This window comes from Trachypithecus francoisi, unplaced genomic scaffold, assembly GCF_009764315.1.
Source record: "Trachypithecus francoisi isolate TF-2019V2 unplaced genomic scaffold, Tfra_2.0 Lachesis_group9, whole genome shotgun sequence".
Taxonomy (NCBI): domain Eukaryota; kingdom Metazoa; phylum Chordata; class Mammalia; order Primates; family Cercopithecidae; genus Trachypithecus; species Trachypithecus francoisi.
In genome coordinates this window covers 49457356-49477347 of record NW_022681474.1, presented here as the reverse complement: position 1 = coordinate 49477347, position 19992 = coordinate 49457356, and the positions used below count along the sequence as shown (strand labels likewise).

The 19992-nt window shown below is 39.5% G+C and overlaps 1 long non-coding RNA gene across 1 annotated transcript in view; it reads right to left on the bottom strand.

Moving 5' to 3' along the window:
• LOC117082316 overlaps positions 1–17886 on the bottom strand; it is a 31755-nt gene extending 13869 nt beyond the window's left edge. Inside the window, exon 1 of the long non-coding RNA XR_004436548.1 lies at positions 17598–17886. This is a non-coding gene — a long non-coding RNA (uncharacterized LOC117082316). The remainder of the gene's footprint in view (positions 1–17597) is intronic.
• Positions 17887–19992: the final 2106 nt, after the last annotated feature.

Below are 19992 nucleotides of genomic sequence, written 5' to 3'. Positions count from 1 at the left end.
TGGGTCTTCTCTTTTTTGGCTTTGCTAATTTAGCTGGGGGGGGTCTCAATTTTTTTTTTTTTTTTGAGGAATCAACTCTTGGTTTCATTGATTTTTTTATATAGATTTTGCACCTCAATTTCATTAAGTTCTTCTCTAATTTTAGTTATTTCTCTTCTGCTGGTTTTAGAGTTGGCTTGTTCTTTTGTTTTTCCTAGATACATGAGGTAAAAAGTTAGATTGTTCATTTGATATCTTCCTAACTTCTTGATGAAAGCATTTAGGGCTATAAACGTTCCACTTAACACTATTTTGACTGCATTTTAGAGATTTTGGCAAGTAGTGTCCCTATTTTTATTAATTTCAAATATTTTATTTTTGCTTAATTTAATGTTCACTTTGGAGTTATTCAGGAGAAACTTGTTAATTTCCATGTATTTCTGTAGTTTTGAGGCATTGTCTTGACATTGATTTCTATTTTTATTGCACTGTGGTCCAAGAGAGTGCTTGGTATAATTTTTTTAATTTATTGATACTTGCTTTATGACTGAACATGTAATTGAATCTAGAATATGTTCAGTGTGTAGATTAGAAGAGTGTATATTCTGTGATTGTTGAGCGGAGTATTCTCTAGATGGGGTCTTGTTTTTATATTCAGGCTGCCACTCTGTCTTTTAAGTGGTGCATTTAGTTCATTTACATTCAAAGTTAGTATGGATAAGTATGTTTTTGATTTTGTCATCATGTTGTTAGCTGGTTGTTATATAGACTTGATTGCATAGTTGCTTTATAGTCCCTGTGGGCTATGAGCTTAGGTGTGACTTTATGGTAGCAGGTGTCACTCTTTTGATTTCATGTTTAGCCACTTCCTTAAGGACCTCTTGTAAGGCTGGTCTAGTTGAAATGTACTCCCGCAACATTTGCTTCTCAAAACAAGGTTTTATTTCTCCTTCACTTATGAAGCTTAGTTTGGCAAAATATAAAATTCTTGGTTGGAATTTCTTTTCTTTAAGGACACTGAAAATAGGCTCCCAGTCTCTTCTGGCTTGTAAGATTTCTGCAGAGAGAGCTGCTGAGAGATCTGCTGCTAGTCTGATTGTGTTCTCTCTGTACGTGACTTAATCCTTTTCTCCAGTTGTCTTTATGATTTTTTTCTTTTGCATTGATCTTGGTGAATCTGATGACTATGTGCCTCAGGGATGATCATCTTGTATAGTATCTAGCTAGGGTTTTCTGTATTTGTTGGATTGCATGCTAACATCTCTAGCGAGAGTAAAAATTTTGGGGTACTATATCCTCAAATATCTTTTCCAAGTTGCTCATTACTTCTCTATCTCTCACAGGAATGCCAATGAGTCATAGATTTGGTCTCTTTACATAATTCTGCATTTCTTGGAGTTTTCTTTCATTTTTCTTAATTCTTTTTCTTTATTTTTGTCTGACTGAGTTGATGCAAAGAACCAGTACTTGAGCTCTGAGATTATTTCCTCTGCTTGGTTTATTCTGTTACTAATACTTCTGATTGTATTATGAATATCTTGTAGGGATTTTTTTCATCTCTACAAGTCCAATTTGGTTCTTTCTTAAAATTTCATTTTTCAGCTATTTTATCTTTTAGTTCCTGGATCATTTCACTGGATCTTTTTGATTCCTTGGATTGGGTTTCAACTTTCTCCTGAATCTCAATGACTTTTCTTGCAATCACATTTTGACTTGTATGTCTGTTATTTCAGTCATTTCAGACTAGTAAAGAACCATTGCTTTGGAGCTTGTGTGATCATTTAGAGGTAAGGGGACACTCTGGCTTTTTGGACTGCCAGAGTTCTTGTGCTGATTCTTTCTCATCTGGAAGGGTTGATATTCCTTTAATTATGGTGTAATTTGAGTATAGTCAGTTGGCTTCACTTCTGGATGCTTTCAGAAGGCTATGACTCTGTATAGAATCTTTATGTGTAGGTGAATTCTTGCACTTGGTTTCATAGGTGTATGTTATTAGTGGGATAAATTTTTGGTATTATAGTTTTGGCTCTGATAGAGTAAATGGTAATTAAGGGTAACATTTACTGGTATATTAACCTGTAGCTAGGTTAATACACAGTTACGGGGCTCTTTTGTACTTCCTTGTGTTCACAGGCATGCTCTGCAGTGGACGGGAAAAGGGAGATGGCCTCTTCATCCAGGTCTGTTCGTCCTATCACTGACGCTGCACTCACATTTTTTTTGTTAGGTGCTTTGGGCTGCAGGGCTGCCTTGGGGCAGAAGCCGTGGCAGGGAGATATACCACACCTTCTCTGGACAGGTCCTGTGGAAGGAGGCACACCCTGCTCCTGCCCTGGCCCAGGGACCCATGCATTTAATCCCTCTAAGTGCTCTGAAGATGGGAGCTCCTCCCCTACTTGATTGCCAGCCGCAGATCTCAACTCTACACTTCCAAGCTGTACACTGCTGCCCTCAGGGGCTCCTGGACATTCCATTGCTCAAGTTTAGGTTCTGGCTATGCTGGGGGACTTAATGTGCTCCTGGGTCACTGGGAAGGTACCTAGGCGCAGCAATACACTCAGGCTTGACTGCAGGGGCTGTGCTGTTCACCCATTTCGACAGGGCGGCTTGGCATGGACCCTGGGAGGAGCCAGTGGGCAGCAGGGCTTGCAGAACAGATGCTCTTCAGTCTTATGGGAAGTTGGCCTTGCTCTTTCCTGGATCAGAGGTCAGCTGAGGTCCACATTCCCTGGAGGGGAATGGGGAGCCCTGAGGATTGGGCGTATATGGCCTCTTTCCTCTGGATCTGTCCAGCACACAAAAGATCCCGGATTCCACGCCATCCAAAGGCCTGTCTCTGCCTGCTCCCTGGGGAGATACTTTTACCAGGTCACACATCTATGGGAGATTCATGGTCCTCTGTGGCTAGGGTCTCTTATGTATGCAGAGAGAATGTGCCACCTCTCAATTTCCTCACTCTCCCCTTCCCTGGGAGCCCGTAGGGGCCACGAACTAGCCCTGGCATTCAGGCACCCTGCACAGGATTCTCAGCTTCCTCTCTCTTCAGCCTGGGCTTCAGCTTTGCGTCTCTATCCACTCTCAGTGTTTTATCTCCAAACACCTGCCCAAATTATGATAGGTTACTTGATAACTTGGTCTCTCTTAGTGGAAGTGACACTTCCTGGCTGCATCTAATTGGTCATGTCATCCCCTCGCTCCAATACTAGGAAGTGTAACACTGACAAAGCAAAAACCATTATCTAATCCTCTGTCCATTTTGAATTTTGTCACTTGTCCCAATAATGCTCTTTAAAGCAAGGGTCTACAAACTGTGGCCCACCCACCATCTGTTTTCAAATAAGGTTTTATTGGAACAAAACCAAACCCATTTGTTTACGTATTGTCTATGGCTGCTTTCACACTGTAATTACAGAGTTGAAAAGTTGCAACATGGACCATATGGTCCATACAGCCTAAAATATTTACTATCTGGCTCTTTACAGAACTAATTTGCCAACCTCTGCTTTAGAGTTCTTTTATTCCAACCCCATTCAGAATTATGCTATGTACTTAATTGTCTGGTCCTTTAAATCTCTTTTAATCTGGATTAGTTCCTCATATTTTCTTCGTGTTTCTTATCCTTGACATATTTGAAGAGTATAGACCAATTATTTTGTAGAATTTCACTCAACTTGGTTTTTCTGATGTTTCCTCATGATTAGGTTCAGGTTATGCATTTTTGGCAGGATATCATCAAAGTGATGTTGCATCTTTCATAGTATATCCTATCAAGAGGGATTTGATATGGTTTTATCCCAATAGTGATAATGTTAGCTTCAATCAGTTGGGTACGGTGGTGCCTATTAGAAAAAAATTTATTTTCTGCTAAAAGACATTATTGGAAAAATTAGCAACATTCAGATATTGGCTGTATATTAGGTAAGAATAATTTATCAATATTATATTTCCACTATTTGATCATTGCACTGTGGTTATATAAAATATCTTTATTCTTGAGAAACTTGTGCAAAGAATTTAGGAATGAAAGGTCATTATAATTATCTATTATCAAATGATTATTCACACACACACACACACACACACACACAGAGAAAGCAAATGTAAAAATACAGTTTGGCCAATCGAAGAAATGAGTATCTGTATGTCCATTTTACTATGCTTAAAACTTTTGTATAGATTTAATTTTTTAAATATCAGATTAAAATAATAATGATATTGATATAGGAGTCAAGAAGAAATCACTTAGGCAGCTAGCAAGGGATGGGAGTCCTCAGTAAGGTTTTTCTTTTTAATGAAAAGCAGCCCCACATCATTTTCTAAGAAAGAGCAGCCTGTAAAGGCGAGCTGCAAACACAGACAAGCAAGCTGGGAGTTTGCACCTTGAATGCAGACAGGAATTAAGGACTAGACATTTTCAAAATGGTGGCTCCATTATGTAAACATCAGTAACTGATCCAACCAATCTATGAGCCCTATGTGAATTAGACTGCCTCCTCAAAGTGAACTATACATTTCGGCACACTGGCTGCCAGCTGGTATTTTCCACTGGGAGACCCCTTCCTCTATAGAGGAAGCTATTTCTCCTTCTCTTCTCTTCTCTTCTTTAAACCTCAGCTCCTAAACTCCTCGTATGTGTCCCTGTCCTAAATTTTTCTGGTGCACAACAACAAACCCCAGGGATATACCATAGACATAGCTGCTTCAATATTGTATCATCTGGTACACAAGAGAAAACAGAGTGGGCAGAAGTAAGGTAAAGTAAGTGAAGTTGAGCGTGGCCATTATTCCCTTGATACTGCAAGGGGTATTTGTAGTGACTGTATTATATAACCAGGCAGTTCCTAAGGGAAAGACCCAGGCCATTTTCACATTCCCAGACCATGACATTTACCCACCTACTAGATCAAACTGATTTTTATTTAATTGGATGAAACGTGTCCAGAATTGGCTCCTTCTGGTGGGTTCTTGGTCTCACTGACTTCAAGAATGAAGCCATGGACCCTCGCGGTGAGTGTCAGAGTTCCTGAAGATGGTGTGTCCAGAGTTTGTTCCTTCAGATGTTCAGATGTGTCCAGAATTTCTTCCTTCTGGTGGGTTTGTGGTCTTGCTGACTTCAGGAGTGAAGCTGCAGACCTTTGCAGTGAGTATTACAGCTCTTAAAGGTGGCTGGTCCAGAGTTGTTTGTTCCTCCCGCTGGGTCCGTGGTCTCGCTGGCTTCAGGAGCAAAGCTGCAGGCCTTCTCAGTGAGTGTTACAGCTCTTAAAGGTGGTGTGTCCGGAGTTGTTTGTTCCTCCTGGTGGGTTCGTGGTCTCGCTGTCTTCAGGAGTGAGGTTGCAAACCTTGGTCGTGAGTGTTACAGCTCATAAAGGTAGTGTGGACCCAAAGAGCAAGCAGCAGCATAATTTTTTGAGAAGAGTGAAAGAACAACACCTCCACAGTGTGGAAAGTGATTCCAGAAAGTTGGAGGCTGGCTCAGGTGGCCAGTTTTTATTCCCTTATTTGGCCCCGCCCATGCCCTGCTGATTGGTCCATTTTACAGAGTGCTGATTGGTCCGCTTTTACAGAGTGCTGATTGGTGTGTTTACAAACGTTTAGCTAGACACAGAGCACTGATTTGTGCATTTTTATTGAGTGCTGATTGGTGTGTTTACAAACCTTTAGCTAGACACAGAGCACTGATTGGTGTGTTTTTACAGAGTGCTGATTGGTGCTTTTACAAACCTTTAGCTAGACAGAAAAGTTCTCCCAGTCCCCACCCAACCCAGAATCCCAGCTGATTTCATCTCTCAGAAATACCTCAACAAAGTTATTAATTTACCTATGAAAGCTACTACTTCCAAAGCAGTTGAGAAAAAAAAAAAAAAAAATCAAGAACTAAAAGAAGAAGAAAAATACAGCAAGGGATTACTAGAGAATTGAAGCAAACCAAAGCATTTAAGCTATAGAAATAATGCAAATTATTAAAGGTGATGTCTCGCACATGTTCAAAACACGAACGTAAACCAGAATAAATCTATTTGCAGACAGACTTGAAACAGAAACTTCAGAAGAGAAGAACAGAAGTAGATGAGGCAAATGGAATGCAGAAAGCAGATGTAGCAAGATTAACATCAGACAAATGAGAATGTACGGGCAAAGGTCTACACATATACTGAGTGTACTTCATATTTTAACACGAATAATTCACAACAGAGATACAACATTTATGAACTGAATAATAAATCACTGAATAATATTTTAAAAACTGTTAGAAGATGAAAGGGAAATTGATAATAACATAGTTATAGTGAGAGTCCAAAACAAATTTCTGTCTTTGACACATTGAGAAGAGAACAATTTCTTTATATTATATGGAGGACTTCATTAATTAATGTTTCATTAATACATATATATCAAATATACACTTATAGAAAAGACATTTTTGATGCCAACAGTATATTTACACAGGTAAATCATAACTAATACTAAAAAAGAATCTCACTAACTCAGAAGTAGAAATTCTGTCACAATTGACAAATTATAATGCAAATAAACCAAATACTTAACACTAACATATTTTGATAAAATAACCACTTAATAATTATAAGTATAAAGATAATTAACATATTTAAAACTAAATAACAGAAAATTAACCAAAAAGCTCCAAACATTTTTTACTCTTGATTAAAGCAGAGAACAAAATTATCTTTAAATATTTTTTTCAAAGTTAGTATCAAGCTAGCACTGTAGCTAAAACATTACCTCACACAAAGCTATATTCAAAAAATTCACATGCTTAATTATTTAGTATTACTAAATAAGAAACTAATGAAACAAATGTTTAACTCTAGAAACAAGAAAGTAACAACAAAAACTTCCTAGAAAAACATAGGAAACATAATGAAAATAAAGACAAGACTTAATAAATTAGAATAAGATGGAAATTGAGAATTCCGAGACCTGATTCTTAGAAAAGAACAATAATATGGATATGTCTCTAGTAGTACTAAAAAACAACAAAAATAAAAACCCCAAAATATATAACATTATATATATAAAATAGAATATATCCATAGATGTAAGAATAAGTGAAATAATTCCAACAGAACTAGGGAACTGAATATGTCATTTCAAGCTTGATAACATACAATTCTTGGTGCATGAAAAATTTTCTTAAAAAATACAAATTACCAAGATCTATTTTTAAAAAACTTAGGAGAGGAAAAAAGATTATTAGCTGTGATGGGAAATGATAAAAATTGTCAAAGAACTACCTCAGAAATAAGTGTTTAAGCTGGACTGTTCTTTGAAAGAATTTTATCCAATGCTATTTGAGGTATCAAAGAATAAGAGACTAATGCAAACTTCAATGAACTATATGAAGCTAGCATAAAACAAATGCAAAACTTTGGCACTATTATGCTTTAAAACATATAATAATCAATATAGAAAACTATAATAATAAGTAATAAAGGGAAACCCAGATATTCAACAAAGACTCTAGGTAATATATATGATAGAAATTTTTTTAAGCCCAGGATGAAAAGATTGCCTATTTTTAAAGTTAAGCAATTGTTAAGCCACTAGAGGAAAACACAATTTAAGTGCTCACTCTACTATATACACAATAATTTTGGAATTACAAAGTTAAGTGATGAAAGCATTAACAAAATTAAATAATGGCAAATATATGTTAATTAGTAGCTTCTGAAAACCTTCTAAGAATGGCATCAAAAGCAGTATCCATTAAGAAAAAAAACTAATAGATTTTACAAAACCAAATTGAAAAGTTATACAGGAAAAAATTCACTCAAAATTTATCATAGAAGCAGAAAACTGAGGACAACACATGAGATATACAGAATCTGTCTTTGATATGGCTTGGGTTTGTGTCTCTGCCCATATCTCATGTTGAATTGTAATCCCCAGTGTTGAGTTGGGGCCTGGTGGGAGGTGATTGCATCATGGGGACAATCACCCTTGCTGTTCTTGTGATAGTGAGTTCTCAGGAAGTCTGGTTGTTTAAAAGTGTGTAGCGCCTCCCCCTGCTCTCTATTCCTCCTGCCTGGACATGTAAGACGTGACTCCTTCCTCCTTCTGCCATGATTGAAAACTTCCTGAGACCTCCCCAGCCATGCTTCCTGTACAACCTGTTGAACACTGAGCCATTTAAATCTCTTTTCTTTACTAATTACCCAGTCTCTGGTAGTTCTTTATAGCAGTATGAGAATGGACTAATGCAGTCATTAATCTTAAAATTTTAAAAATTCATAAATTAATAAGTAAAAGAATAAAAAATAACCAAGCGAATCTACTTTTATGTATATATGATAGGTAAATAATTAGAAATAGGTGCTTAGATAAATTTGTTAAAATTTATTCCATGAAATATTATTTATGGACTCCCAAATTGGGAGAGGGGAGATTAAGCATCTGAAAATAAACTGTATTTAAATTATGATACATGAATATGATATAATAAAAGGCAACCATTAAGCATATCATCACATGTTAAATATCATATATTATAAACAAATGATTCATATATTAATAGGAAAATATGATTACCATTATATGGTTACTAGTATATTGTTCTTAAGGAGTAATACTCACAATCATATTTGGTACATTTTCATCTTTTAAGAAAAGCAGCTTTGTAAAAAAAAGTTTCAGATGGATTTGCACAAAATTTTATCAGCAATTTATTTGGAAATAAGTGAATTTTCAGCTTCTTTCTGTGCCTTTGGCCTTTACAATTACACTTTAACATGCCTCAGAATCCTCCATTCATCCTGTAGAGCATGGCAACCCTACTAGGCACTAGGCCCTAGGGACGCTGATGATACAGCACTTAGCAAGACAAACACGCTCCTTTGTCCTAGTGGGCTTACATTATGGTGGAGTGGTAGCCAATGAACAAATAACTTAATAAGTCAGTAAGGCAATTACAAATAGGTATAGGTTCTATGAAGGTACAGGTGGGAAGTAACCGGGTACTGCTTAAGATAAAGTAGTCAGTATAGATGTGCTTCTCTGAAGAGGCAATAGCAGAGATGAAACTCGGAAGATGAGACTAAACCAATCATGGATGGTGTTGGTGGAAAAGCTTTGAGGCCACGGAAATGATAGGTGTCAGGTCTTGGGAAAGCAATGGTTAGGTGTGTGATGAGAACAGAAAGGAGGCAAGAATGGCCAGGGAGTTCACAGTGTAGTAGAGACTTAGGCCAGGACAGAATTGATGGGAAGCCTCTGGGAGTCATACAGGACCTGATTTGCCCTGGAGTATATAAGAGGGCCTGTGTTGGCTGGAAGGGTATGGAAGTGAGGACGTGGTATGATTGCTCAAGACCGTGAACAGGGTTAGGCAGCAATGGAGACAAGGTGTGATCCTTCTTTAAGAAAAAAAAAAAAGTAAATATTCTAGAAAAAAAGTAATTATTCTAGAATGAGAGGTGTCTTTCTAGAATTGTTTTTTCAACTCCACCTGGCAATTTTTGTTCCTCCTGAATACCAGTTTTAATGGGAATATAGAAAAACTAGAAGTACTCAGAGGGAAATGTCTGAGATGGACAAAGTATGAAGGGATGACTAGGCTGAGGATGTCAGGCATGGCCTTTAGGGAAGTTCCACAAGGGACATCACCACTGACAATGGACTGTGACTTAGATGAATTCTGTGCCTGGAATGGAATTGGGATGAGTGGGTGGAAGCTTCAGGAACCCAGATTTGAGCTGTAGATAATGAACAACTTCTAGTTAGAGTAGCTCAGAGGGGTGAAAGTGGCGGAGATGGCAGGCAGGTAAGGAAGGGAATTGGCCATTTGATAGCAGTGTGAAAAGATGCATATTTCCTCCCCCTTGCTATTCCCTGAGTATTTACCATTTAGGTTATTGGAATTATCCAGGCCAAGAATGTTAGAACAATTCTTCCTTTTTTCCTAATTCTTCTCTTTCTCTATACCACTCATCCAATCTACAGACAAACCCAGTTAAATGTATGCAGAATTCAACTGCTTACCACCTATATCATAACCACTGTCATCTCATAGTCTCCCCATTGTCCTTCCTTTTTCTACCTTATCCCCTTCAGTCTACTTGCTCTCCATGTAGCAGCCTACACAATCCTTGGAAAACCCAAGCAATGTTACCTCTTTGTTTACAGTCCTCCAGTAATTGTTTGTTTTACTGAGAGTAAAATTAAAACTCCTTATATTTGGTCACATGTCTCCTATACCTCTCTCTCTGAGTTTACCATATTCCTCTCTCCCCAAAACTCCCTCCTCCAGCCACGCTGTTCCCTTAAGACCCATGCCCTCCCCTTTTTCAGATCTCTGCTTAACAGGAAAGCCTTCTTGGCTGCCTTCCATGAAAACACCCAACTTCCTTGTCTAGGTGAGCCCCATGAGGGCAGTGGCTGCACTGGTTCATGGCTGTATCTTCAGTGCCTCCAGCATTACCTGACATAAAGCAATTGTTTATAAATGGTGGTGACATAAATGAGCTCATTGAAAGCATTTTAGGGGTAACAAACCACAGAGATGCTAAGGAAGCCAACACACATTAAGGAAAAAGTCGTAGACCAGAGGAGGAGACAGACAAGTGAGAGGGAAGGCGGGGGAGCAGCGGGGCCTGGTGTTGCCTCCCATGAATGCCTGCCTTGCCTTGTGCTGAGTGGTGTCTCATCAACTTTCTCAGCTCTATGATGGGGGCATGTGGTCTTCACCCCAGAGGGGGATATGGGGGACTATGGTAGGGTTTCTTTAGGGGTTCCACATGGTCAGTTTTGTATTTTATAAGGATAGCTCCAAGCATTTCATGGAGTTGGTAGGGCAATGGGTGAAATAGGAGGCTGCTGTAATATTCCCTGTGAGAAAAGGCTCTTGCTTGAACTTAAACCATCTATCAGTGTGGATGGAGATAAAGAAATGGCTTTTAGAGAGAGGTAGAAGGAAGAACCCTAGAATTCAGTAATGCAAAACCATAAATCAAGCATAATCTTGAGAGGCAGATATGATTCCCAGAAGCCATCTCACTTTATCTGCTACAGTCATTTCTTTTTACAGTTTCCAATGAAAGCAATTAGAAATACTTTAAGAATGTCTTCTTCATGAAAACCAAGGTTGTCATTCTGCACATTCCGGAGAATAGATGTGACTCTGACAACTCTCAACCCTTTATTCAGTTGCCAGCTCATACTGCACAATGAGTAACAAAACTACAAGTAAAGACCCAGCCTCTTATAGCTCAGTACCCTGAGCCACAGAGAAAGAAATAGATACTTTGAACATATTTCATCATAGCACTCATTTGTGGGCATGGTATCAATTTTGTTAAAGCTTTATCCCAGCATTGTTAAAATCTAAACCTGCTGTCAGACTGAATTGAAACTCCCCTTTCTCCCCCTCATCATCATTTTTTCACCCTGCTAGTACCACATGCAGCCAGATCCCTGGTTCCCAAGGATCCTGTTTAACTCCAAATTCAGGACTTCCTGCCTTGACTTATCTGCCCAGAGAAACTGTCTAAGTCAGCGAGACCTTGACTTTTACATAGAGAATTCAAGTCTGGGCAAATCTAACATTGGAGCAACAACTACACGAAAGAGAAATATTGCAAAGTGTAAGAGGGATTTTTGTTTTATTGTTTTTTTTTTTTTTTGCAGGGGGCTGGGTGGTAGTAGATCCTGGGGAATGTGATTTAACACAAAACAAAACAAAAAAAAGTCTGTGTTAAGGTGAACTCAGGAGTGAAAAGGGAAAATAAACAAATATCACAGATCAGAGAAACACAAAGTCCACAGAGGACCAGGTCAGGCCTATATACCCAGTAGAAGCAATTCCACTTTTTTAGCCTCTAACTTGGCATTGAACAAGACTAGGTTAAGCTGGCTGGGCACGGTGGCTTACGCCTGTAATCCCAGCACTTTGGGAGGTGGAGTTGGGTGGATCACGAGGTCAGGAGATCGAGATCATCTTGACTAACACGCTGAAACCCTGTCTCTATTAAAAAATACAAAAAAATTAGCCAGATGTGGTAGTGGGCGCCTGTAGTCCCAGCTACTGGAGAGGCTGAGGTAGGAGAATGGTGTGAACCCAGGAAGTGGAGCTTGCAGTGAGCCGAGATCACGCCACTGCACTTCAGCCTGGGCAGCAGAGTGAGAGTCCGTCTCAAAAAAAAAAAAAAAAGTCTGGGTTAAGCTAAACAGGGGGTCTACTACTTCAATGTCTCTACATAGGATTGCATTGGAGGGAGATCAGGCCTCTGAAACCAGTGCCTTTTAATACCTGGGAGACTGGCAGAGCACAGTAGACACAAGAATAGCAGTCAGTCTCAGTAGGATGGGTGCTCTATGATGGAACTCTCAACAGGAAGTCATCTGGTGATAAGATGTCAGAAGCCAGCAATCCGTTAGCATCATGCAAAAATTCTCATCACATGCATTTATTCATGCAACAATCCCCTCACAGGCATTCACTACTGGGCTAGAAATATGGAAATAGAGGGTCATCTTTCTGCTGCCTCTGTTTTCTGTCTAGAGGAGGATGTGACACAGTTATATAAGCAAACCCCTAGGAAAGGCCATTATTCATACCAAAGACCAGAAAGAGCCCTTTACTGTCTTCTGCAGCCGTCTGTTGAGGGGTGCTTTCTTTTTTGATGTGAAAAGCAATTAGCCACGACCAGAGACAGGGCACCATGATGCTGCTTTGACTTGATAGCAAGAGCTCAATGTACTGCTTATCTACACTTTATTTCCTTGCTTTTGAATTCACAGGTCATAATAAAGCATTGCATGTCCACAGACCTGCACAAAGAATTAATTAAGAGGAGCCTTTTAATGTAGAAAGCGGCTTACTGAGATAATGGAAAAGGCTTTGGTAACACTTGGCTTAATTGGAATTTCAAGCAATTCCTGGCTTGTCGTTCCAGGGATTTTTACTGTTATAGACTGGATGAACAAGCTGTTTAAAGAGCTTATGGGCAGAACTAGACTCAGAGGTCTCAGCAGAGATGGATTTGGCTCAAACAATTGGGGCTGCCTTAGAAAACAGCAAGCAGGAAGCATAGACTTGCTCTCTTGTCACTGCATGGACACGTAAGGCTTATAAACCTCTATTGTCCCAGGTAACTCAGAAACTAGGGGATAAACTGGAGGATCAAGTTCCAGGACAGCAAACTTGCTGCTTATTTCTATATACAAATAGGGAATGAAATAAAGGGGGAACAAATGAAGAATATGGACTTTGATGTCTGAGATGCATGGATTCATGCCCCAGGTCTACTGTGTACTTCTTGATAAATTATAGATAATAATGCTGTCCTCACAGGAGCAGTGTGAATATTAACTGTTAATAGAGCATGTTAAGTGCATAGTGCTCTGCTGCAATGTGCGGGGTTCTCGGTGTAGGACACATCAGTGGACAAGACACAGACACTTCCTTAGAGAAGTTTATAATGGGACATAGACGGCAGACAAATTATACTGGCTGGGATGAAGCTTTTTCCATTTGAATCATGGTACATTAACTGAGCAACTGGAAGACCAAGCCAATTGAAATGAATGCCTTTCAAGGGCATAAGAGAGCTTCAGGGAAGAAGAAAATGGCTCTGTCTCTTCATGGGCTTGCTAAGGGTGGGCAGAGGCATAAAAAGATGACTGAGAGCTTAGCAATTTAGCCATGGCTTCGTTGTCTCACTGCCCCACCGTACAGCTCTAGGGCTTTCTCCCTGGTCCAAATGTTGCTGCTCATCATAAACACCTGTGCCTGAAATTCAGTGCGGCCTTCTGAAGGGCTGTTTGTCTGAAAATTAGCTTGATTCACATCTGAATTACCAATGATTACCAATGATTAGTTGATTACATCTTGACGTAAGCTTCAATTGCTATAAAGTGCTATATGTCACCCTAAAATATATTCTACTGGAAGCAAATTCTATCTACTTCTTGTTGCTGCATTGGAGCTGAACTCAGCCTGTCTTAGTACATATTGTGGATGGCTTTGGGAACATGAACTTATTCTTCTCCTGTGATGTTTAGTCTACCCATTAGATTAAGGAGTGCAAACAGCAATTTCTCCTCCCCAAGATAAGAGCAGGAGTCTTTCAGGGGTGGCAATTTCTGTGGTAAAAATGCTGTTTCTTCTCTGGCAGTAACAAAGAGGAGGATAGAACTGAATCAGGGGCATTCTCCTAAAGCTTTCTTTAACTTAGCAAATACGTATGCATGTCTTAGAAAATAAGCAGCCTTAAGCAAGATCTGAAAGGCGAGAAAAGATCTAGAATAATATGGATTTGCTGGGGGCGGGGGAAAGGGAAGTATTCTAAATGAAGCAGCAGAAAACTTCCCCAGTACCACAGAAAGCTCCAGAATGAGCTTTTCAGAAGAGGCTAAATCATGGCAGTTTATGTGAAGGAAAATAGACCCATATCTGTTATTCTCCTCACTGTATGCTGTGTAAGTGCCCAATATGAGTCTATTACTGTTAGGAGCTTTCATGTTTGTCCTCTAATTTTTATCTGCACAATAAGCCTGAAAGGCATTTGTTTTTATTCGCATTACAGATTAGGCTACCGAGGCTAAGAGAAGGCAGCCTGGGAAAATTACTACTACAAAATAACATTCCAGAAACAGTGGAGTAAAAATCTCTTAGTAATAGGAGAAAGCTTGTATTCTACACTCTTAACTGTTTCTGGAATGCTATTTTGCCTTCACTTTGCGATGACCTGGAGCAGTTTTCTGGTGGTTCTACTCTAAAACTCCTACCAATGTCCCTACCCTAGCAGCAGGGACCTCTGAAGACCTTCCCACCCCAGACCAGAAGTTCCTAAAGATGAGTGTGCCTTAGAGTCACCTGGAGGGCTTGATAAACACATATTGATAGGCCTCACTCCCAATTTACCATGTCTGAGTGTGGCAAGAAAATTTACATTGTTTTTATTGAGATAGACTTTACATATTAAAAAGTTCAACCATTTTAAGTGTACGATTCAGTAATTTTTAAAAATTTTACCTATTTGTACAACCATCAATGCAGCCTACTTTTGTAACATTTCCATCACACCAGGAAGATCCTTTGTACCTAGGAAATCACTCCCAGTTCTCACTCCTAGTACCCAGAAACCATTAATTTACTATCTGTGTCTATAGATTTGCCTATTCTGGAATTACACAACATATGGTCCTTTGCGTTGACCTTCTTTTTACGTAGCATAGTATTTTTGAGGTCTGTTCATGTCGTAGTATACATCAGTATTTCACTCCTTTTTATTGCTGAATAATATTTCATTTATTGTGTAGACCACCATTTTGTGTATCTATTTACTGAGAATTTGTATTTCTGACAAGTTTCCAGTTGATGCTGAAGCTGCTATTCTGGTGATTACATTTTGGGAACACTTTGTAGTCTAGGCCAACAGTTCTCAACTTTGGCTATGTGTTGGAATTTCCAGAAGAGATTTTACAAAATACCGTGCCTGGGCCTCATCCACAGTTTGATTTAAATGGTCTGAGACAGGGCTCAGGAATGGACGTTTTATCAAATTCCACAGGTGACTGAAATTTACAGCTGAGGTTGAGAACTGTGTCTCTATACTCTTGCTACCCTCTCTATGGACCAGCAGCAGCAGTGCTTAGCCTGGGAGCTTGTGGTTATCTCTGAATCTCAGACCTGTCCCCAAACTTCCTGAATCAGGTTCAGTATTTTAACTGAATCTGGTTGATTAATCCTCAGTTGATTCTCAGATGCATGTGGATTTGAGAAGGGTTGTCCCACAGCACTGTATAATGCCAGGGAGAAGAAAACAGGAACAAAAGGAAAATTTCACTTTCAGACTGAACTGTAATGATAACCAAAGAAAGGGCTGCTGATGGACAGGTGGTTCCTTTCATTTGAACTGCCGAGATTAGCTCTTGCATTGATTAAATCATGGGATAATTTCTGACCTTCTTCTTTGTCCCTGTGGCTATAGACGAATGTAGTGAAGGAAGCTGGATTAAACGGCCTGCTCTAAATAAATCTCACTCCCTTTCCAGGGAGTACGGATGAGACATACTAATGAGTTTTAACTGTGCTCATCGTAATGCAAACATGCTGGGATTCTTCTAACAACAATTGCTTGAATTGCTAAAGCTGTTTGGATTCCATGGGACCTCAACATCTTGATCAGATTAATTAATCCAGTTGAGTGTGACCATTTTTTTGGGGGGTGAACCTCCTTAGATCTCAGCACGAATAGGTAGGTATTAGGGAATAGAAATCAAGCCATAGAGTATGTCTGGAGGAACTTGGTATACTAAGGAGTACAGAAGCTCAAAGAGGCACTTAACCCTCAGAGTGATGATGATGATAATGGAAGTCCCAGAAAGACAGACCCAAATCCAATTTGGAGGGAAGAGTATAATCAGGGAAGCCTCCCTGGAGAAGGTGATTATTGGGATAATGTTGAAAAATCCATACTAATTTACCAGGCTAGGGGGATGGGATGTGAAAGTACCAGGGAAAACTAAGCAGGCAGAGGGAATAAGTAGGACAAAGGCCCATAAACATTAAAATACTTGATATCTTGATGCTTTTTTAGAACCAGGGTTTGTAAACAAAAATTGCTTTGCCTGTAGAAGCTCAAATTGTAATCTTTTGTGGAAGGTCAGGAGAGGGATATATGATTAGTTTTGAGCATGAAGCCAGAAATACTTTCAATGCAGACAGAGACCCCAAACTCAGCTATGTTTTTAACAAAGAAATGACTGCTCTTCTTGAGCCTGTGGGTCCTGGCACATGAAGATAAAGTTTAGGGCCTTTCTCCATCTTCTCACCCAGGGTGGAAAATCTGACAGCTTCTCTCTGGAGCCTTGTGAAATGGGGGTACCCAAGAACTTGCTGGGGAGGAAGCTGACAACCAGACAAGTGGAGAGTCCATCTCTCCAGGACACAAACAGACCCAACAGGCCAAATGAGACTAGGAAAGGAACTTAGGTCTTGACCTCTGAGAAATCAGAGATGTAGATAGAAATGTGGGTTCAAATTAGAGCCTAAAAACTCACCAACTGTATGAAAAGAGTGTGAGTAAAATGTCAAACACAGGGTCAAATTTGATATAGATGATCAATCAATGCCAATTACCTTCCCTGCCATAATCTGGGAATCAAACCCAGATTCCAATTATCACTTATACTATTTACCTCCCTTTTATTGCCAGTTATATTTACAGTCTTTATCTGTACAGCCAGAGCCACTCCTTCTGACTGTAGATCCATGAGACAGCCAACTAAAGAATTTGAATTTCTCCTCTGCCTCCCTCCCTCTGTCTTCCTCCTTTCCTTTATCCTTCCTCCCTCCCTCTCTCAGTTTCTTCCTTCTTTTCTTCCTCTCTCCCTCCCTCCTTCCTTCCTTCTTCCTCCCTTTAGTCTTTCTTCTTTCCTGATTTATTTCTTCCCTTCTTTCTCCTTCCCTCTATTCCAAATTAAATGAACCCTGCTGCAACTGCCTGAATACTAAGGGCTTAAACACATTCAGAACAAGTGGAAGAAATTAACATTCAAGGGATTATCTCATTTCAATCCTTGAAATAACTCCATAAATTAGATAATAATATCCTATCCACATTTTACACTTTTAGAAATATTGAGGCAAGTAATCTTACCCAAGATGGCTCAGCCAGTCAGTGGTGGAGCTGGTGTGTCTAACATTTATTTACCCTGGATTCCGCTGCCTTACAATGGGACTGTTGCTTGTGCCAGTGGCTGGAGGAACATACGTTCCCGGTTGCCCCATAGCAATGGCATTGGGGTCATCACCTGCAGAAATAGACTATGATGATCTGGGAGCAGTCCTGGGATTGTGAATGTTGCTATGAACATGATGGATATGAATCATCCCAACTTATAAGGTCTGTGACCACAGGCCCAGGGAGCTGAGAGGCTTCTCTGAGAGGGGGGCTCACCTGATGTTTCCATGTGTCTCAGTTAAAATCTGTACTGTATTGTGAGGTCACACAGGACTGAGATCCACTGAAGGGCACATGAATCACAGCTGCAGAACAATTCCATTTTGTTGGATACTGGTAGGCAAATTAGCTTGAAAAAAATTATGCTTACGAAAGGGTTGGATGAGTCCATTCTGGACGGCCTTCAGTGTAGCAGGATATTTCTTGTCTTTAATTACTCTGTCCTCTGGTAGGAACAGAAAATAGTTAATCCATTACATTCTGTCCTCAGAGCAGAAACTCCCCTTGATTATTTCAACTTTTAAAATATTCATTGTGTTTGAATGAATGTGATTGTTTGATTGTTGTTTTCAATTTGTAAATTAGTGTAATTAACAAAGAAATCCTAACTGAAGTGTGGGATTACATTTATTTGGCATCTACTCCATTAATGTCTAGCATGTAAAAAGCATTGTTAGTCGTATGCACACTGTTAATTATCTCAACATGTTTAATTGCTGTTTTCTTAAATAACTAGTAGGCCATATATAAATGATCTTTCATGCATTAACATTTCATTTTGTGAAAAAGTAAAACACAAAGCAGGTTGCATGAAACATTAAACCAAACATGATCTCTGGGCCATTCGAGGAGTGTTAGGAAAATGGGAATCCGAAATAATGGGTCCCGCTTACCATGCCAACCTCATACCTCAGTGGCCCAGAGGGGCAAACATAGCTACACTTGGAAATATTCTAGAAATGTCAAAAGAACAGCAGATCTGCAGTATAAATTGTGAAACATATGTTAGAATTCTATTTTTCCTGCGACTGTAAACTTTACAATTTTTTATCAAGCTAGGAAACAAAAGTAATAATATCTAGCATTTAGGGAACATTTGCTATATTCCAAGCACTGTGCAACAGCTGGATGGTTGTCTTTTTTCTTTTCATTCTATAGTGGTCCTATTGTGTAGAAAATATGATTATCATCTCCATTTGTAAATTCAGGGACAATTTAGGTAGCTTGCCCAAGACCACATTACTAGTGTGGTGGCCATTAGGGATGCTGGTCTAGTATTTCCTATTTCCTGCTTCCAGGTGGGATTGATCAGCAGCCTCTTTTAGTGGACTTTCTTTACAAAACCCAATGACTCTACCTGTCTGTTTGCTAAGCATGTGAACTTCTCATCTAATGGGGAATGCAAGACTCACTCTCCAGCAAACCTAGAAAACTTAGATATCCTTGCTTCTCATCTAATGAGACAGATATATTCTTCTGTCCAGAAGAGAGGCTTGATGGGGGAAAATACTCCTGATTTTTTTCCTCTGTAAGTGGGGAGGCATAACGGTGAATGTAGAGGGAGGGGGAAGCGGTGTGTGTTTCTGTGTGTATGTGTAGAGAAAAAAAAGTGAGGATGTATGAGAAAGAAAGACACAGAGAGAGAGATGCATAGAAGACATGAGAAGAGGCCTGTATTAACACATGCCTACATATGGGTGAGAGATGCTTTCCTTTTTCTTCAGTAGTCCGGGGAAGAGTCCAGAAGTCACTCAATGCAACAAATGCTGACATTTACAGCAGCAATATTCAAGCAAATATTTCCACCCTGAAAAGATCACCTCATTGAGTGGTTACCAATGGGTCTAGGTGGGGCAGAAACTTTGAACCAAGGGAGGGACAGAGTAATATTCTGTGAGAATATTAGAGATGGGAAACTTCTCCATTCTGCTAGAAGGACCCAGCACCATAGTAACTTTGGTAGATTGGAAACAGGTAAAGTGGCATGCATAGTGATGAAAGCTCCAGCAGAAAGCAGATACATGATGGTGTCAAGGCAGAAGGAAAAAGATCTGTGCCTGTGTGTGTGTTTGTGTGTACGTGTGTGTGTGTGTGGTAATACAGTGGAAGGAGCCATGAATTAAGAATATAACACTTTGCTGTAAACATCAGACCACTAAACGTGGTCTAATCATTTAAAATTTTATATCAATTTAGAAATTTGTTCAACCTGAAAGGGCTGAAAAACATAGAAATTGAGGGAGTGAAACATAAGGTCGGGGCATACGGATAAGTGGGGTGTGATTTATTGGGGCCAATGCACATGGCAAAT